General features: G+C 35.9%; 1 protein-coding gene across 8 annotated transcripts in view; it reads right to left on the minus strand.

The window, feature by feature from the left end:
• AGBL4 (ATP/GTP binding protein like 4) overlaps nucleotides 1–20,207 on the minus strand; it is a 1,449,848-nt gene that overhangs the window by 1,118,071 nt on the left and 311,570 nt on the right. The window lies entirely within an intron of this gene.

The following is a 20,207-nucleotide window of genomic DNA, read 5'->3' on the forward strand; positions in this document are numbered from 1 at the left end:
GAGACAAAAGAAAAAAATGAATTACCTGGTAACAACCAACTACTGTTTTCCAAAAAAAGAACGAAATCACCATTAAATGGTAGAATTAGTCTTTGAGAGATAGTGAGGTATCACTGTAAGATTTGATTAATCACAACTTGATACAATGGAAATATGTCAAGTAGTAACCAAACACAATGAATGTCAAATGACAAAATAGTGTTCACACATGCAGTTAATATCATGATTTCCCCCACTCAATACTGATTTTGTTTATGACATTTATAATGAGCTTTTGACATTTGAGTGATAGCTACACCGAGATAAGAAATTAGAATGCCTGGGGATTAGCTTTTCTTAAGCAATAGGTATTGTCTAAACTGGAATTAAAAAGTATTGACAACCAAAATTCTTTTAAAAGTCTTGAAGATTCTAAGTTTCAGGCCTGAGATGTGGAGGATGGAAGCCCTTTGGATCATCTAATCTAGTGATTGTCATTCTGTTTTCCAACCAAGGGATAAGACGCTGTCATGCAGACCATCCCTAGAAGGGTGTGGGCTGGAACCTAGGCAAAATAATTGGACTTAAATAAAAGGCCACATTGTTGGAATCTTTCATGGGCCCCTTGCCATAATCATTAAAGAGATTTTGATATTGAACGTTAATAATTTCATAACAAACAAAAAAAAAACACAAAAAAGTTAATAATTTCATAACAGAAACAAAATAATTTCATAACAGAATATAACAAATACTGTATATTCTCATTTATAACTGGGGGCTAAACAACAGATACACATGAACATACAGAGGGAAATAATACACACAGGGTACTCCAAAAGTAAGGAGGGTGGGAGGGAGGTAAGCCTGGAAAAATTACCTATTGTGTGCAGTGTTACCATTTAGGTAACCCAAACGCCAGCATTACACAATACACTCATGTAACAAATCTACACATGTACCTCCTGAATCCATAAAAATAAAAAATAAAAATAAAATCATGCTAATGATTCGGAAAACAGTAATAAGTCAGCCCCATGAATCTATACCTTATTCCAAACAAAAGGCTCAGAAAAGCCACCTTAGTTGCCTTGTCCAAGGGATGGGTTTGTCAGTAGATTAACTGTAGTAATTATTCTTAATATTGTAACTGTATCTACTGAGGGAGAGAGTGTATCAAACTCTCCACAGGTAGAAAGAGCATATATGATTTAAAGCCTCCTCCAAGGGGGATCCACTTTCCAGATGAGAATCACTAATTTTGTGAATCACTTAATTTTACAGATCTGAGATATGGAGGAAGGCAGTGATTTGCACAAAGTTCTACTGCAAATTAGTGACAGAGGTAGTTAAGCACCCGTTTCTTGACTGCAAGTTATGCGAGAGTAGTGCCAATAAAAATAAACCCCTCACAATTACAGCTTTGGCAGGTTTACAGAGCATTTCTATGTCCATGATTTCAACTGATGTACATAATAATCCTAAGGGGTAAGGATGCTAAGGATTATTATTCTTGTTTTGTAGATGAGAAAACAAACACCCAGAGAGGTAAAATGGTTTATCTGAGGTCACATCAGCAATTTGGTAAAAGTAAACCTAAATTCCAATATTTCTGACCCTGTATCCATTGTTGTTAGCAAACCACTCCATTAATTCATCTGAAAATCAATGTTTCCATTAAGATAGTATTATTTTCATCCTCAAGACACTAAGTCTCACTCTAGGACTCAATCTGTATTCATCACCTTTTATAGGATGATCCAGGCATTGCAGCACAAGGTAATTTCATGAAGGCATATATGGTCTAAAATTTGCCCAGGTCTTCAATTTAGTCTGCAACAAAATCTAAATACCACCCAAGTATTGATCTGGGGTAACATCATTTGGCATTGAAAAGGCTTCCAAAGGCAAGATAATTTTATTCTTTCTCTACTTAGGTTGTCATACACTTTGCTCATATTCCTTCTAAAAATGAAAACATACAGCCAGTCTGCGTGTTATACTGTTGCTTATTCTTAGTAAACTGTTATTTTAACTGACTACCATTAAGAATCCACAAACATTTTGAAAACATTTATCAAATAAATAAATTATTATGTGTTATGTACATGCAATATGTCAAAGATAGAGATTGGTATTCATATGTCCTATTACCTTTATGATATGTTCACATCAATCCTATATACATGTATTATTAGTCACATTTTGTACATAGAGAGGCTATATATATGTAATAAAGCTAAATTTTAAGTCAGGCCTGGCTAACTATAGATAGTGCCTATGATCTTTCCATTATGTAACATTGCTTCTTAATAATAACAGGAAAAGATGTATAAGCCAAGAGATTAAGGGAATCATTTAAGAATGCCTAGTATATTGAGTGATATGCCATGGTTTTTACTGCTGTGTCTTTTACTGTTCCATCTGCCAGGAATACTCTTTTTTTTTTTTTCTTTGTTTAAAGAATATTTACTATTTATCCTTTTAGACCAAGCTCAATAGTAACAGTTTAGGAAACATGACCTGACACCTCCCAAAAGAGGCTATTGCTCTCTTCTCCTGACATACTCACATTGTATTCTACTTAATTAGTGTCTCTCTCTCTCTCTCTCTGTCTTTCTTGCACGCGCACGCGCGCGGCTAACCTGAATGCCTTAAGGAGAACAACTACATCTTTATTCTTGTATCTTTATAAACTCTGTAACCCCAATGCCTAGTCCAACCTCTAACCTATGCAGGAAAAATTTTTGGAAAATTTATTATGAATAGGTGTTGAATTTTGCCAATACTTTTTCTGTATCAACTGATATGATCATGTGATTTTTTTCATCTTTAGCATATTTATATGATGCATTACAATCCTTGATTTGTGAATATTGAACCAGCTTTGTACCACTGGAATAAACCCCACTTAGTCTTGGTATATAATTCTTTTTATATATTGATAAATTCTCTTTGCAAATATTTTCTTCATAAATTTTGTATTCATATTGGTCTGTAGTTTTACATTTTTAATTTGCACTCTCTTTGTTCTCATTTTGGTACTGGAGCAATACTGAGCTCATAAAATAAGGTGGAAAGTGTTTTGTTCTTCTCTATTTTCTGGAAGAGACAGTGCCATGAACTGAATTTTGACCCCCAAAATTAATATTTTGAAGACCTCTCAATGTGATGACATTTGGAGACGGGGCCTTAGAGAGGTGATTAGCTTTAGATGAGGTCATAAAGGTGGGGTCCTCATGTTGGGATCAGTACCCCTATAAGAAGAGACACCAGAGAGCTTGCTTGCTTTCTCCACAGTATGAACACACAGCAAGAAGGTAACCAGGAAGAGACTCCTTATCAGAACTTAACCATGCTGGCACCCTGATCTCAGACTTCCATTCTCCAGAAGTTTAAGAAAATAAATTTCCGTTGCTTAAGCAACACAGTCTATGATATTTTGTTATGGCACCTAAAGTTGACTAGGATAAACAGTGTAGAGCTGGTGCTAATTCTTCTTTATATATTTGGTAGAATCCTACAGTGAAGCCATTAAGACTTGGACACATTCTTTTTGAAAACGTTTTTATTTTTCTAAACTACAAATACAATGTCCTTAATAGTTATAGAACTATTCACATTATATATTTTATGTTTAGTAACTTGTAGTGTTTGTACTTCTCAAGGAATTGTCTCGTTTCATCTAATTTGACAAATTTATGTGTGTAGGGCTATTCATATTACTCCTTTGTTATTTTATTGACATCTTCAGAATCTATGGTGATATCTCCTATTTCATTCCTAATATTAATAATTTGTGTCTTCTCTTTTTGTGTTTTCATCAGCCGTACTGGAGGTTTTTCTTTTATCATTTCTTTTGATCTTTTCAAAGAACCTGCTTTTGCTAGATTGATTTTCTCTACTGTTTTTCATTTTCAATCTCAATGATTACTCCGATTATTATTTCTTGCCTTCAGTTTGCATTGGGTTCATTTTTATCTTCTTCATATGATTTCTTTGAGGGAAGGAGCTTAGATGGCTGATTTTAGACTTTCTTCTTTTCTTTCTTTTCTTTTTTTTTTTTTTTTTTTTCCAGTGAGTTACGGCTATTTATTTATTTATTTTTTCTTTTTTTTAATTTTTTTTTATTATTATTATACTTTAAGTTTTAGGGTACATGCATTAACTGCAGGTTTGTTACATATGTATACTTATGCCATGTTGCTGTGTTGCACCCATCAATCCCGCTAGCACCCATCAACTCTGCCATTTGCATCAGGTATAACTCCCAATGCAATCCTCCCTCCCCCTCCCTCCCCATGATAGGCCCCCGTGTGATGTTCCCTTCCCGAAGTCCAAGTGATCTCGATTGTTCAGTTCCCACCTATAAGTGAGAACATGCAGCTTGGTTTTCTGTTCTTGTGATAGTTTGCTAAGAATGATGGTTTGAAGCTGCATCCATGTCCCTACAAAGGACACAACCTATCCTTTTATGGCTGCATAGTATTCCATGGTGTATATGTGCCACACTTTCTTTAATCCAGTCTGTCACTGATGGACATTTGGGTTGATTCCAAGTCTTTATTGTGAATAGTGTCAGCAATAAACATATCGCAGTATGTGTCTTTATAGCAGCATGATTTATAACTTTGGGTATATACCCAGCAATGGGATGGCTGGGTCATATGGGTACATCTAGTTCTAGATCCTTGAGGAATCAAGCATTGTTTTCCATAATGGTTGAACTAGTTTACAATCCCACCAACAGTGTAAAAGTGTTCCTATTTCTCCACATCCTCTCCAGCACCTGTTGTTTCCTGACCTTTTAATGATCGCCATTCTAACTGGTGTGAGATGGTATCTCATTGTGGTTTTGATTTGCATTTCTCTGATGGCCAGTGATGATGACAAGAACCACATGATTATCTCAATAGATGCAGAAAAGGCCTTTGACAAAATTCAACAGCCCTTCATGCTAAAAACGCTCAATAAATTCGGTATTGATGGAACGTACCTCAAAATAATAAGAGCTATTTATGACAAACCCACAGCCAATATCATACTGAATGGGCAAAAACTGGAAAAATTCCCTTTGAAAACTGGCACAAGACAGGGATGCCCTCTCTCACCACTCCTATTCAACATAGTGCTGGAAGTTCTGGCTAGGGCAATCAGGCAAGAGAAAGAAATCAAGGGTATTCAGTTAGGAAAAGAAGAAGTCAAATTGTCCCTCTTTGCAGATGACATGATTGTATATTCAGAAAACCCCATTGTCTCAGCCCAAAATCTCCTTAAGCTGATAAGCAACTACAGCAAAGTCTCAGGATACAAAATTAATGTGCAAAAATCACAAGCATTCTTATACACCAGTAACAGACAAACAGAGAGCCAAATCATGAATGAACTTCCATTCGCAATTGCTTCAAAGAGAATAAAATACCTAGGAATCCAACTTACAAGGGATGTAAAGGACCTCTTCAAGGAGAACTACAAACCACTGCTCAGTGAAATAAAAGAGGACACAAACAAATGGAAGAACATACCATGCTCATGGATAGGAAGAATCAATATCGTGAAAATGGCCATACTGCCCAAGGTAATTTATAGATTCAATGCCATCCCCATCAAGCTACCAATGAGTTTCTTCACAGAATTGGAAAAAACTGCTTTAAAGTTCATATGGAACCAAAAAAGAGCCCGCATCTCCAAGACAATCCTAAGTCAAAAGAACAAAGCTGGAGGCATCACGCTACCTGACTTCAAACTATACTACAAGGCTACAGTAACCAAAACAGCATGGTACTGGTACCAAAACAGAGATATAGACCAATGGAACAGAACAGAGTCCTCAGAAATAATACCACACATCTACACCCATCTGATTTTTGACAAACCTGAGAGAAACAAGAAATGGGGAAAGGATTCCCTATTTAATAAATGGTGCTGGGAAAATTGGCTAGCCATAAGTAGAAAGCTGAAACTGGATCCTTTCCTTACTCCTTATACGAAAATTAATTCAAGATGGATTAGAGACTTAAATGTTAGACCTAATACCATAAAAACCCTAGAGGAAAACCTAGGTAGTACCATTCAGGACTTTTTTCTTTTCTAATGTAAGTATTTACTACTACACATTGCCCTCTCAGTACTGGTTTAGCTACCAGCCACAATTTTGGTAAGTTGTATTTTCATTTTCATTCACTTCACTGTGTTTTTTAAATTTCATTGGGACTAACTTTTAAAACCATAAATTATTTATAAATGCATTGTTTAGTTTACAAATGTTTCAGGATTTATTATTATTTTTCTGTTATTGACTTTTGGTTCCATTCACTGTGATCAAAAAACCTACTCTGTATCATTTCAATTATTTGAAATTTCCTAAAATTTGTTAAGGTGTACTTAATGTGCCAGGATATGGTATATCCTCTATATATGGGATGTACAGATTGAAATTTCCCAAAATTTGTTAAGGTGTGCTTAATGTCCCAGGATATGGCATATCCTCTATACATGCCATGGTCATTTGAAAAAATTATTTATTCTCATATTGGGTGGAATGTTCTATAAATGCTGATTGACTCCTGTGGGTTGATGGTGCTCTTGAGTTGATGATTTTACATCTAGATGTGCTACCAATTGTTGAGAGAGGGGTGTTGAAGTCTTCAGCTATTCTGGATTTATGTATTTCTTCGTTCAGTTTTATTAGTTTTTGCTTCAAATACTTTTCAGCTTTGTTGTTTGATACATACACATTTAGAAGATGCCTTCTTGGTGAATTGATATTTTTGTCATTACCCGAAGTGCTTCTCTATCTCTGATAATTTTCTTTGTTTGACTTATTTGATATGCATATATATACTTCTGGTTTATTATAATCAATGTGTGTGTGTGCTTGTGTGTGTATGTTTGCATGTGTGTGTGTGAATCTCCATCATTTTACTTTCAATCTATCTATCTCATAATATTTGAAATACATTTATTGTAGAAAGCATACAGTTGCATCTCTCTCTTTTATTTAGTCACACTGCCAATTTCTGCTTTTTAATTGGTGTAAATAAAGCCACTTATATTTAATGTAATTATGCATATGTTAGGGCTTGATTCTATAATTTTGTTTCATTTTCTATTTGTTCTCTCTATATTCATGTTTCCATTTACTTTTTCTGACCTTTCTGTAGGTTAACTGAAGTTTTCTTCTTTTTAGACTTCTGTTTCGAATTATTCATAGTGTTTTTCACTGTATCTTTTTCATTAGCATGTAGTGGTTGCTCTAGGTAGCATACCATATATACATAATTTATCATAGTCTACTTTGTCAACATTTACCAGTTTGAGTGAAGTATGCAGAAACTTTACATCTCTTTTAACCTCTTAATACTCTACCATTTATAACACAATTACCTTAAATATTTCCTCTACATGCATTGAACCACATTACATGGTGTTCTACTTTTGTTTCAACTTTCAAACATAATTAAGAACAGAGTAGAAGAAACAATATTTTCTGTTTTTTAAAATTCCTTCATGATGTTCCAAGGTTCTTCTTCTTCTTCTTCTTCTTCTTTCTTTTTTTTTTTTGAGATGGAGTCCACTTGTCACCAGCTGGAGCCACAGTGGTGGCTGCTCTCAGCTAACTGCAATTCCTCTGCCTCCCAGGTCTGCCATTCTCCTGAATCAGCCTCCTGAGCAGCTGGGACTATAGGCTGCACCACCACACCCAGCTAATTTTTGTATTATTAGTAGAGACGGGGTTTCACCATGTTGTCCAGGATGGTCTCGATCTCTTGACCTTGTGATGCACCTACCTCTGCCTCTGTAATCTGCCAAGGTGCTGGGATTTACAGGCGTGAGCCACTGTGCCCAGCCAGATTCTTTCTTTTATCATTTTCCTTTCCTTTTAAGAACTTATTTTAGCCATTCTTGCTGCATGCCAACAATTTTATTAGTTTTCCTTCATTCATCTGAAAGTGCCTTGATTTACTCTTCATTCCTGAAACACATTTTCACTGGATATAGAATTCTAGGTAGATAGTTATTTTCTATACCACTTGAAAATGCTACAGCACTTTATTGTGGGTTCCAAGATCTCTGATGATAAATCTTCTATCTTTCAAATTTTGTTTCTCTATAAGTAAGGATTTTTTTCTTCTGGTTTCTTTCCAAATTTTTTTTAATTTTGTTTTTGAAATTTGGCTATGATATGTCTTGCCATGGTTTTATTTGGGTTTATCCTGTTTTAGGTTCATCCAGTCTATAGGTTTACGTATTTGCTACAATTTAGAAATTTTCAGCCATTATTTGTATGAATATTTTTCAGCTCCAGTCTCTTTCTCCTTTCCTTCTGGAACTTCAATAATATGAATTTAAATCTTCTCTTGAATTCCCTGATGTTCCTGATGCTCTGCTGTTTTTCTTTTTTTTTTTTTTTTTTAACTATTGTCCTCCTGTTGTTTGGAATGGATAATTGTTACATTCTACATTCATGTTCACTGACACTTTCCTTCATCCTCCCCATTCTACTGAGCACATTCACTGAGTTTTTCTTTCATTTATTGTATTTTCCAGTTCTACAATTTCCATGTGGTTGTTCTTTGTATCTTCTATTTCATTATTGAAACTGTGTTTTCCATTTGTTTTAAATGTGTAATAGTTTGTAAAAGAATTTTTATGATGGCTGCTTTAAAAACCTCAGCAGATACTTCTAACTGTGTCATCTTAATTTTGGTGTCTGTTGATTATCTTTTGTGTTTCAAGTTGAGAATTCCCCAGTTCTTGCTATCACAGATTACTTTTAACTAAAACCTAAATATTTTTATATTATCTTATGAAATCCTGGATTTATATCAATCTTGTGTTTTGGCAGTGTTCTTTTAACATTGTTCTAATGAAGAAAAAGGGTGGTTACCTCATTACTTCCAGGTATGGATAGGAGTCCAGATTCTCCACTTGCCTTCTATTGATACCAGAGGGATAAAGGGACCATGTTATTATGAGGTGGAGGTGATCATTCAGTCTCCCCGCTAGGCTTCCAGTGATAGCACTCTAGCGTTACATTGTTTTGCAAGTCCTCAAGTCCCTAGATGGTCTGCCTTCTTTACTCCACCTTTCAGAGTCTTCTTATGTTTTATATACAATGTCCAGGGTTTTAGTTGCATTTACTAGGAAAACTAGGAAAAAATATGTCTACTACATCTTTCTGGAGCCATAATTCCATCCTCTCTGATTTCACAGCAGAAAGTCATAAAACAGTGATTTTACATTGCAAATTAAGGAAATTATGCTGTTTCTATAATAATCTATATATAAACTTCTGTGAGAGATCCTTTATTCACCTCTGCATTATTATAAGTACTTTTGTGTTGGCCATGGGCTTTGCAAAGTTAAAGAGTAAATGCCATGCCTTTTTAATATGGAAGTTTTTCTCTACAATTTTCTGGAAATATGTGATGGTGAAAAGATTGTGCCTACCATTAAGCTGCAATTTTATTTAAATCAAGAAAGAAAGTGGCTTTCTCCTACCTTGGCCTCTGCCTACTAAAAAAGTACAGCAAACTATTTCTTTAAAAAATAAATTGGGAATTAAGAATTTAATGTAATTATTAATTTAAGAGTCCAGATTACTTTCCTTGATTAAAAAACATATAGGTGGGGTGTGGTGGCTCATGCCTGTAATCCCAGCACTTTGGGAGGCCAAGGTGGGAGGGTCATGAGGTCAAGAGATCAAGACTATCCTGGCCAACATGGTGACACTCTGTCTCTATTAAAAATACAAAAATTACCTGGGTGTGGTGGCACACACTTGTAGTCCCAGGTACAGGAGGCTGAGGCAGGAGAATCACTTGAATCTGGGAGGTGGAGGTTGCAGTGAGCTGAGATCATGCCACTGCACTCCAGCCTGGCGAAACAGTGAGACTCTGTCCCCCCTCCCACCTCAAAAAAATATATATATATAACATAAAGTTAATAAATTACTAACTCTCATTAATGATTGTGTGCACAAGTTCTATCTACTATTGAAAAATATTGGCCTCTCACTTTTGATGCTTATCCAATGTAGGTCACTGTTATTGCCCACTCATCACAAATTTTTCAATACCTTACATATTAGTATCTATTCATTTATCTATCAAACCTACTACTTCATACCAGAAGAAGGCCCTAGGGCAGGACCAACTTCATGGGTGTGTGACCTGTGCAGTTGCACAGGGCTCCACACTCAGTAGGGCCCACATTTGATTTAATCTTTTGATGTCACCATTTTGAAATTCTTCATATTATTTAACAAGGGTTTCTGCATTTTCATTTTTCACTGGGCTTCACAAATTACGTAGCTGGGCCTGTCCTAGGAAGACAAACTGAAAAAGACAAATTTTACCCTCATACTCTCAGAGCAGAGAAAGAAAATTTCATCATGGTATATTAAGTGCTATGATTGAAGAAGATATGATTGAAGAGACACAATGAGATACCTAACACAGTCAAGGGGCTCAGAGAAAGGTTCTACTTCACAATGTCTATGCTGAGTTCTAAAACTTACCCCAGGTCTTAGACTGATGTTTGCTCTGGATTATCACTAACTGGCCATCCACTTTACTGCTTATTTAGAAGTTCACTAGAAGCATGATTTATTAGTTCAAGGTCACTAGGTGCATTTTCAATTTTAAAAAAAACATATTTAGCAAGCCTCGGTTCAGGCACAAATTCAGGCAAAAAAAGGCACTGGCTAGAGAATTATATCAGCCTGGGAAGAAAATCTCGTTACCCCTAAAAAAGCAGAGTCTTGATGTCCAAAAGGAGTCTGTACCAGGCTGTCATCACAGAGATAAAGGTTAAACACACTTGTTTTTATCAACATATCCATTTTTTAAGGGCATATATCATATTAAGTACTGCAGAAACCAAGATAATAGTAAGTAATAATAGTAGCTAATAGCCACGGACACTCATTATAGCTCAGTGCTAGCTATTTCAGTCCTCACAAGAAGCTCTATTTCATATAAATTTAAATAAGAAATCATTAAGTCTCAGTCTCTAATAGAAGGTAGCCAAAAATCCAGCGGAGAAAGGAACATACAACACATCAATTGTAACATCGTATGATAACCATACGATGTTAGCATCAGCAATGGAAGCTGTGGGAGAATAGTCTGGAAGTAAGGAGAAGCTTCCTAGAAGGAAAGAGACTTCATCCATATCTAAAAGGTTTTGTGAGCTAGGCAAAATGAGAAACACAGAAAGACTTTCCAAATGAGGAAACAGCATGAATAATGAATGAATCATCAAGAATGAATCCCAAATTTTCAGTTTTAGTAATTAAGTAGACAACAAATGGTACAATAAGTTAAAAATAGGACTGTAAAAAGAGGATACACACTTGATGAAAATTTGCTGTTCAATACTGATGTGGAAGTGTTTGGTAGGCTACTAGAAAGATGAATTACACTGCAGTGAAACTAAAGTTCAAGACTGAGGAATAATCAGCATTTAGTTTATCATCCTGCAGAATGGCATAAGAAAGTTAGCTAAAATTCAAAGGTGAGTGCCAGAGTAGGTCAGGCTACAAGTGGATTTAACCATTCTAGATTAATAATGGGGCATTATAAGAGCCTCTGACAGTTTTTCTGGTTAGACTCTCAAGGTTTTCCCATATATCCAGCAAACCAAAGTCTATAAAGTTTCAGTGCCTTTTCCTCTTGATTTTATTGTTTTTGTTCTGCCAAAGCAAGACTTAGAAAACCCAGAAAATTTTACATAAAATTTAAATATCAATCTCTCATTTTTTTGGCAGTAGATCAGCCAAAAACCCATAGCTTTCAGATTCATCTAGTCTAAGATGTTCTGTTTCTGGTACCCAGTTTCATTTGCATAAAGATCTTTTTCACTTTCTACATCTGTGTTTTATTTATATTGCAACAGCAATATTTATAAGTTTATGTCACAATAAGTTTCCAGTCTAAATTTGGGTCTTTTTTAATTGTTCAGCAGTTAAAAAACCACACACCAAGGGTAAAAGAAAATCCAGCATGAAATTCCTCAATGTGAAGCTCATATTAGTTTTCTTCATAAACAAGTAACCATGTCATGTCACATCATTCAATGTTAATGTTAAAGCACAATAAAAGGTGAAATACAACTACCCCATTCTAAGGCCAACTCTATAATCTTAATAAAAACGCAAAGATATGCTTTGCTTTATATAAATTGACAGCATTATATGATTTAATTGTTTTTACCACTCATTTCATGATTAAATTGAAGTTTGGCTGTCATAAAAGGTTTATGATATTTATTTGACTAAGATGAGTTTTTTCTATTAAGGCAGCTTTAAGGATTGGATCAAGTATTGTGCTCTCTTTAAAACCTACTTTTATCTATTTCCTGACACCCAGCCCAATTAAAAGTGATAAACTTTCATTTTTATTTTTTCCTTTTAACTTTTATTTTAGGTTCTAGGGGTACATGTGCAGGTTTGTTACATGGATACATCGCATGTGGCTGGGATTTCATATACAAATTATTTCATCATGTAAGTAGTAACCATACTACTCAATGGGTAGTTTTTTGAACCTCACTCTCCTCCCACCTTCCACCCGCAAGTAGGTCCTGGTGCCTATTGCTCCCTTCTTTGTGTCCACATGTATTCAATGTTTAGCTCCCAATTATAAGCGAGAACATGTGGTACGTTGTTTTCTGTCCCCATGTTAATTCACTTAGGATACACCCATGTTGCTGCAAAGGACATGCTTTCATTCTTTTTTATGGCTGCACAGTAGTCCATGGTGTATACATACCACATTTTCTTCGATTCACAGTTGTTTTCAGTTCACCACTGATGGGCATCTAGGTTGATTTCATGTCTTTGCCATTGTGAACAGTGTTGCAATGAACATATGTGTGCATGTGTCTTTATGGCATGTGTCCTTTGGGTATGTAACCAGTAAGAGAATTGCTGGGTCAAATGGTAGCTCTGTTTCAAGTTCTTTCAGAAATCTTCAAACTGCTTTCCACAATGGCTGATCTAACTTACATTATCACCTGCAGTGTATAAGCGCTCCTTTTCTCCATAAACTTGCCAGCATCTGTTATGTTTTGACTTTTTAATAGTAGCCATTCTGACTGGGGTGAGATAATATCTCATAGTAGTTTCAAGGTGCATTTCTCTAATGAACAAGGATGTTGAGCATTTTTTCATATGCTTGTTGGCCCTTCGTATGTCTTCTTTTGAGAAGTGTCTTTTCCTGTTCTTTGCTCATGTTTTAATCAGTTTCTTTGTTTTTTGTTTGTTGATTTAAGTTCTTTACAGATTCTGGAATTTAGACTACTGTCAAGCGCATAGTTTGCAAATATTTTCTTCCATTCTGTTGGTTGTCTGTTTACTCTGTTGATGGTTTATTTTGCTATGCAGAAGTTATTTAGTTTAACTAGGTCCCATTTGTCAATTTTTGTTTTGGTTGCAATTGCTTTTGGAGTATTTGTTAATAAAATCTTTACCATGGTCTATATCCAGAATGGTATTTCCTAGGTTTCCATCTAGGATTTTTATAGTCTTAGGTTGTACATTTAAGTGTTTAATCTATTTTGAGTTGATTTTTACATCTGGTGAAAGGAAGGGGTATAGTTTCAATCTTCTGCAGATGGCTAGACAGTTATCCCAACACCATTTATTGAACAGAGAGTACTATCCCCAGTGGCTGTTATTGTCATCTTTGTTGAAGATCAGATGGTTATAGATATGTGGCTTTATTTCTGGGTTCTCTAATGAGGACCCCCGCTATGGTCCCATTGAAGTTCTTTTGCCAGCATCCTCCATGGGAATGTTGTTGCCATTGGATGGGGAACACTTCAGCTCCTCCAGCACAGTAGGTGCTTAACCTTGAGGAGCCAGAGAACAAAGTCATTGGCCTACTTCCAGCCCCTCAGAGTTAGAGCATGCAGCCCAGGAATGTTGACCTGAGCCTTGGCCCCCTGAAATCAACCCATGAAAAAAAGTCAGTAATAATCAAAGCCAATTCATAATCACAAAAGCTGAAAACATCTACATAATCCCTTAAGTGGATAAATAAATTATGGTAGGATTTGCCACTTCCTAAAAATTCTTTGTTTACTTGCTCCTATCTATTGTCTTTATTCACATAATAGAAAATAAGCTTCTCCAGAACAGAAGAACCTTATCTGTCTTATTCAACTGATTCCTGAATGCCTAGAACAGTATCTGGCATACATAATAAGTATTTATTGAATATAAATAATAAGAAAGTAGCATTTATGGAAAGCTTTCTATATGTTAGGCAAAACTGCAATTGTTTTGCATATGTTACCTCAGGTAGGTAGGAAACTGAAACAGAGGTAGTATAAAATAATTTGCCCAGGTGACACAGTAAATAGTTGAAGTAGAATACCAACCCTGGCAGTCTGACTCCAAAGCTTGGGCTTAATCCAAATGAATAAATGTTAGAATGGCATTACAGGAAAAATACAGCAAAATTTATGGAAGTATGAAACAATATGGTCACTGTAGGGAACTACAAGAAGGCCAATAACTATGTAAGTCAAAAGCAAACTAGATAAGAACTAGACCATGAATGGTACCACATGCCAGGCTAAGAGGTTTTGGACTTTACCCTAAAGGTAATAGAAGGGTATTTAATGCATTTAGCAGTGGAGTGGCAAGGTTAAATTTGCACTTTACATATAATGCTCCAGCTTCAGTGTGAAGGATGAACTTACATAGAATGAGACCCTGGACAAAACCAGTTGGAAGACAACTGCCATAGTTCAAACAATATATGTAAATAGATTAAACTTGAATGGTTGTAGCAGAGATAGAAAGGCACAGATGAACTCAGGAAATGACTTTAAAAGTGGTAAAGTAAGGAAACAAATTTGATTTTGTCATTTGTAACATGAACTTAATAATGGGAATAGTTACTAGGTTTATTATCAATCCCCAGAAACTTAAAGTTATCTCTGTAAAACAATAGACGCCGACTTGAAAGAATAAAAATATGGATGGAGCACAATGGTTCATGTCTGTAATCCCAGCACTTTAGGAGGCCGAGGGGGACAGATCACTTGAGATCAGGAGTTCAAGACTAGCCTGGGCAACATAGTGAAACCTCATCTCTACAAAAATACAAAAAAGTAGTCCAGCATGGTGGCGCGCAGTAGTATCATCTACTCAGGAGGCTGATGTAGGAGGATTGTGTGAACCCAGAAGGCAGAGGTTGCAGTGAGCTAAGATCATGCCACTGCACTCCAGCCTGGATGACAGAGTGAAAGCCTATCTTAAAAAAAAATAAAAAAAAAAAAGAATACAAGTATGTTCATGTTTGCCGCACTTACACTAAAACTGAAATAATAAAGTACCTATGCAAATTCGTTAAGCTAACCATATCTTCTACATATTGAATACAACGCTTTCCTCTGAATGTTTTCTATTTTTACTTTTTATGGGTACATAGTAGGTATATATGTTTATAAGGTACAGGAGATATTTTGATAAAGGGATACAATGTGTAATAATCACATCAGGGTATTTATCCTTTGTCTTATAAACAATCCAATTATACTATATTATTTTAAATGTACAATTAAATTATTATTGACTATAGACACTCTGTTGTGCCAGCAAATACTAGTTCTTATTCATCCTAACTATTATTATACCCATTTCCACACCCTCCCCACCACAATCATGCCACTACCATTCCCAGCCTCTGGTAACCATCCTTCTACTCTCCACCTCCATGAGTTAAATTGTTTTAATTTTTAGCGTTTAGCTAATTTTAGCTACCACAAAAAGAGAGAGCATGTAAAATCTGTTTTTCTGTGCAGGGCTTGTTTCACTTAACATAATGGCCTCCAATTCCATCCATGTTGTTGCCAATGAAAGGATCTCGTTCTTTTTTATGGCCGAATAGTACTCCATTGTGTATGTATACAATTTTTCTTTATCTATTCATCTGTTGACAGACACTTGAGTTACTTCCAAATCTTGCTTATAGTGAATAGTGCTGCAATAAACATGACATTGTAAATATATCTTCGATATACTGATTTCCTTTCATGGGTATATACCTAGCAGTAAGATTTTTGGATCATATGGTAGCTCTACTGATTTTTGAAAAAGCTCCAAAACTGTTCTCCATAGTGGCTGTGTTAATTTACATGCCCACTCACAGTGTATGAGGGTTTCCTTTTTTCCATATCCTCACCAGCATTCATTATTGCCTGTCTTTTGGATATAAGCTATTTTAACTGAGATGAAATGATATCTAATTGTAGTTTTGATTTGCATTTCTCTGATGATCACTGATGTTGAGCACCTTTTCATATACCTGTTTACCATTTGTATGTCTTCTTTTGAGAAATGTCTGTTCAGAACTTTTATCCATTTTTAAATCATATTACTTGATTTTTTTCCTATTACTTGAGTTCCTTATATATTCTGATTATTAATCCCTTGTCAGGTGGGTAGAGTTTGCAAATATTTTCTCCTATTGTGTGAGTCATTTTTCACTTTGTTCATTGCTTTCTTTGTTGTGCAGAAGCTTTTTAACTTGATATAATCCCATTTGTCCATTTTTGCTTTGGTTGCCTATGTTTGTGGAGTACTACTCAAATAATCTTTGCCCACACCAATGTCCTGGAGAGTTTCCCTGATGTTTTCTTTTAGTAGTTTCATAGTTTGAAGTCTCAGATTTAAATCATTAATCTCTTTTAATTTAACTTTGTAGATGGTGAGAAACAGGAGCCTAGTTTCATTCTTCTGCATGTAGATATCCAGTTTTCCTAGCAGCATTTATAAAAGTGACTGTCCTTTCCCCAATGTATATTCTTGGCACTTGTGTCAAAAATGAGTTCACTGTAGATAATATGGATTCATTTCTGAGTTCTCTATTCTGTTCCATTGGTCTATGTGCCTGCTTTTATGCCAGTACCATGCTGCTTTGTTTACTATGGCTCTGTAGTATAATTTGAAGTCAAGTAATGTGATTCCTCCAGTTTTGTTCTTTTTGCTCGTGATAGCTTTGGTTCTTCTGGGTCTATTGTGGCTCTATGTAAATTTTAGGATTTTTTTCTATTTCTGTGAAGAATGTCATTGGTATTTTGATAGAGATTACATTCAATCTATAGACTGCTTTGGGTAGTATGGACATTTTAATAATGTTGATTCTTCTAATCCATGAACATGGAGTGTCTTTCCTTTTTTTGTGTCCTCTTTGATTTCTTTGATCAATATTTTATAGTCTTCTATAAACAAGAGCTTTCAGTCCTTTGGTTAAGTTAATTCCTAGGTATTTAATTTTCTTTTTGACTACTGTAAATGGGGTTACTTTTCATGATTTGAGAGGACTGACTCCAATTTTGAAAGAAGTTCTACTGTGAGTAAAATGCTATCAGACAGCTTCACCTGCTACAGAAAAATCTTCATGAGTTAATTGATGAAGTCAACTGATGTGGTATACCTCATTGCAGTCTTATTTTAAGAAATTGTGACAGCCACCCCAACCTTCAGTGATAGCACCCTGATGGGTCAGCAGCCATGAACATCAAGGCAAGACCCTCCACCAGCCAAAAAGATTAAGACTCACTGAAGCCTCAGATGAATATTAGCTTTTTTTTTTTTTTTGCAATAAAGTATTTCTTAATTAAGGTGTATACATGGATTTTATACATAATGCTATTGCACATTTTATAATATAGTGAGCATAACTTTTATATGCACCAGGGAACCAAAAAATTCATGACTCACTTTATTGTGATATTCATTTCATTGCTGTGATCTGGAACCAAACCCACAATATCTCTGAAATATGCCTATATGTTAAAAGGTTCACAATCATTCCATTTAGGTAGGAGGATTATGTGTTTGAGTTTTTTTCTTGCTTGCTTTCAACACTTAGCTATATTTTCCAAATTTACTACAGTGAGCATTTCTACAGTGACTACTTAGGCACAAATCCTGTATATACCACTTACTAATTGTATGATCTTCAGCAAGTTATTCATCCTTTCTTTGTCTCAGTTCCTTTCAGCTTCTTCAATTGTAAAATAGGAGTGAGAATACTAATAATGGTACTTACTTCAAAGAATTGCTTTGAGGAATAAATGAATTAATTAATATAAAGGGCTTAGAATAGTACTTATGACATTGAAGTGTTCCGTAAATTTTAGCTATTAATATAATAAGTTGAATGACAGAGAAAATGAGAACCTGTGTTATATTTCCTAGTAGTATTATAAGTATAGTAATATTAATAGATAACACTTGCTGCACAGTTCCTATGCACCAGGCATTAAATTTACTGTTTTATCTGCATCATTCCATGTGTTTCTTACATCAACTCTATTAGGTACTACTAACCCCACTGAATAAATATAGAAATTAATAATTTAAATGGACAAATAGTTCAATGACTTTCTCAAGGTCACAGAGGCAGTAAGTGGAAGAGTTAGGCCTGGAATGCATGTCTAACGAAAAGTTTGTATTCTTAACTAGTACATTTTGCTTGATGATCATGATGATGATGAGCATCAATAACAGGTTTTGAAAGAAGGTGGAGGAGGAGGTGAAGAATACACACGAGAAGAGGGAGGACGGAAAGGAATAAGGGCAAAAAACCTGTTTTAGTAGCAGTTTTCTAGTAGAAATCTGTTGTGGTAGTAGTTTTTGTTCTTGCTGCTGTTGCTGCTATAGTTTGAATGAGAAAGCAACTTTACTTCATTCTGAGGTCTGGGCAGATGTCCAGTCTCAGAACTTCTGAAATTGCTTCTTGGTGGTGGTGGCCTTGGTGACCTTGAGAATGTTGAAGTGCACTATCTTCCTCAAGGGCTAGTGCTTGTCCACCATGATGATGTTGCTGACCTGAAACAGAGGGACAGGTGTGCAGACATGTTCTTGGGGTGCTTCTTGTAGGATTGTACTTGTGGATGTAGTGGAGATAGTCCTGGTGGATGACAATGGTCCTCTGCATTTTCATGTTGGCCACCATGACAGACAGGATACTGTTGGGGTGTTTTAATAAAAACAATAGCCATCAAGTATTGAGTCCCTATTGTCTACCAAACACTATGGTAGTTGTGATGGTTAATACTGAGTGTCAACTTGATTGGATTGAAGGATACAAAGTATTAATCTTGGGTGTGTCTGTGAGTTTGTTGTCAAAGGAGATTAACATTTGAATCAGTGGGCTGGGAAAGGCAGACCCACCCTTAATCTGTGTGGGCACAATCTAATCAGCTGCTAGCACAACTAGAATATAAGCAGGCAGAAAAAAGTTAAAAGAGAGACTGGACTAGTCTCCCAGCTTGCATCTTTCTCCCTTGCTGGATACTTCCTGCCCTCGAACATCGGACTCCAAGTTCTTCAGTTTTGGAACTCAGACTGGCTTTCCTTGCTCCTCAGCCTGCAGATGGACTATTGTGGGACCTTGTGATTGTGTGAGTTAATACTTAATAAACTCCCCTTTATATAATCATCAGATCTCGTGAGACTTAGTCACTGTCATGAGAACAACATAGGAAAGACCTGCCCCCATGATTATCTTTCACCAGGTCCCTTCCACAACACATGGGAATCAAGATGAGCTCTGGGTGGGGACACAACCAAACCATATCAGTAGTCTCTTTACTTAACATTGTCTTGTTTAATTTTCACAAGACCCCTATGAATTAGTATTATTACTTTCATTTTACAGATGAGAAAACTGAGGTACCAAGAGATTATTTAAACTGATCACGGGTAAAACAGCTCATAAGAGTCAGAAACATAAACCCAAATTGGTTTAAATCCATTGTCTGTGCTAATTGCACTGCGATATGCTACCTTTGTGGACTGCTGATTTTGGCCATGACTAGGATGAAATTTCAGAGCCTGAATTCTCCAGGATGGAGACTAAAGCAGCAAACTGGCTAGACATAGTGACTCACACCTGTAATCCCAGCACTTTGGGAGGCCGAGGCAGGCGGATCACGTGGTCAGGAGATCGAGACCATCCTGGCTAGCACGGTGAAACCCTGTCTCTACTAAAAATACAAAAAATTAGTCAGGCATGGTGGCGGGCACCTGTGGTCAGAGTTGCTGAGGAGGCTGAGGCAGGAGAATGGCGTGAACCTGGGAGGTGGAGCTTGCAGCGAGCTGAGATCATACCACTGCACTCCAGCCTGGGCGATAGAGCAAGGCTCTGTCTCAAAAAAAAAAAAGGCAGCAAACTTTCTCAGAATCTTAAAGGAAAATCTAA

The sequence above is a fragment of the Papio anubis genome, chromosome 1 (assembly GCF_008728515.1).
Source record: "Papio anubis isolate 15944 chromosome 1, Panubis1.0, whole genome shotgun sequence".
NCBI lineage: Eukaryota > Metazoa > Chordata > Mammalia > Primates > Cercopithecidae > Papio > Papio anubis.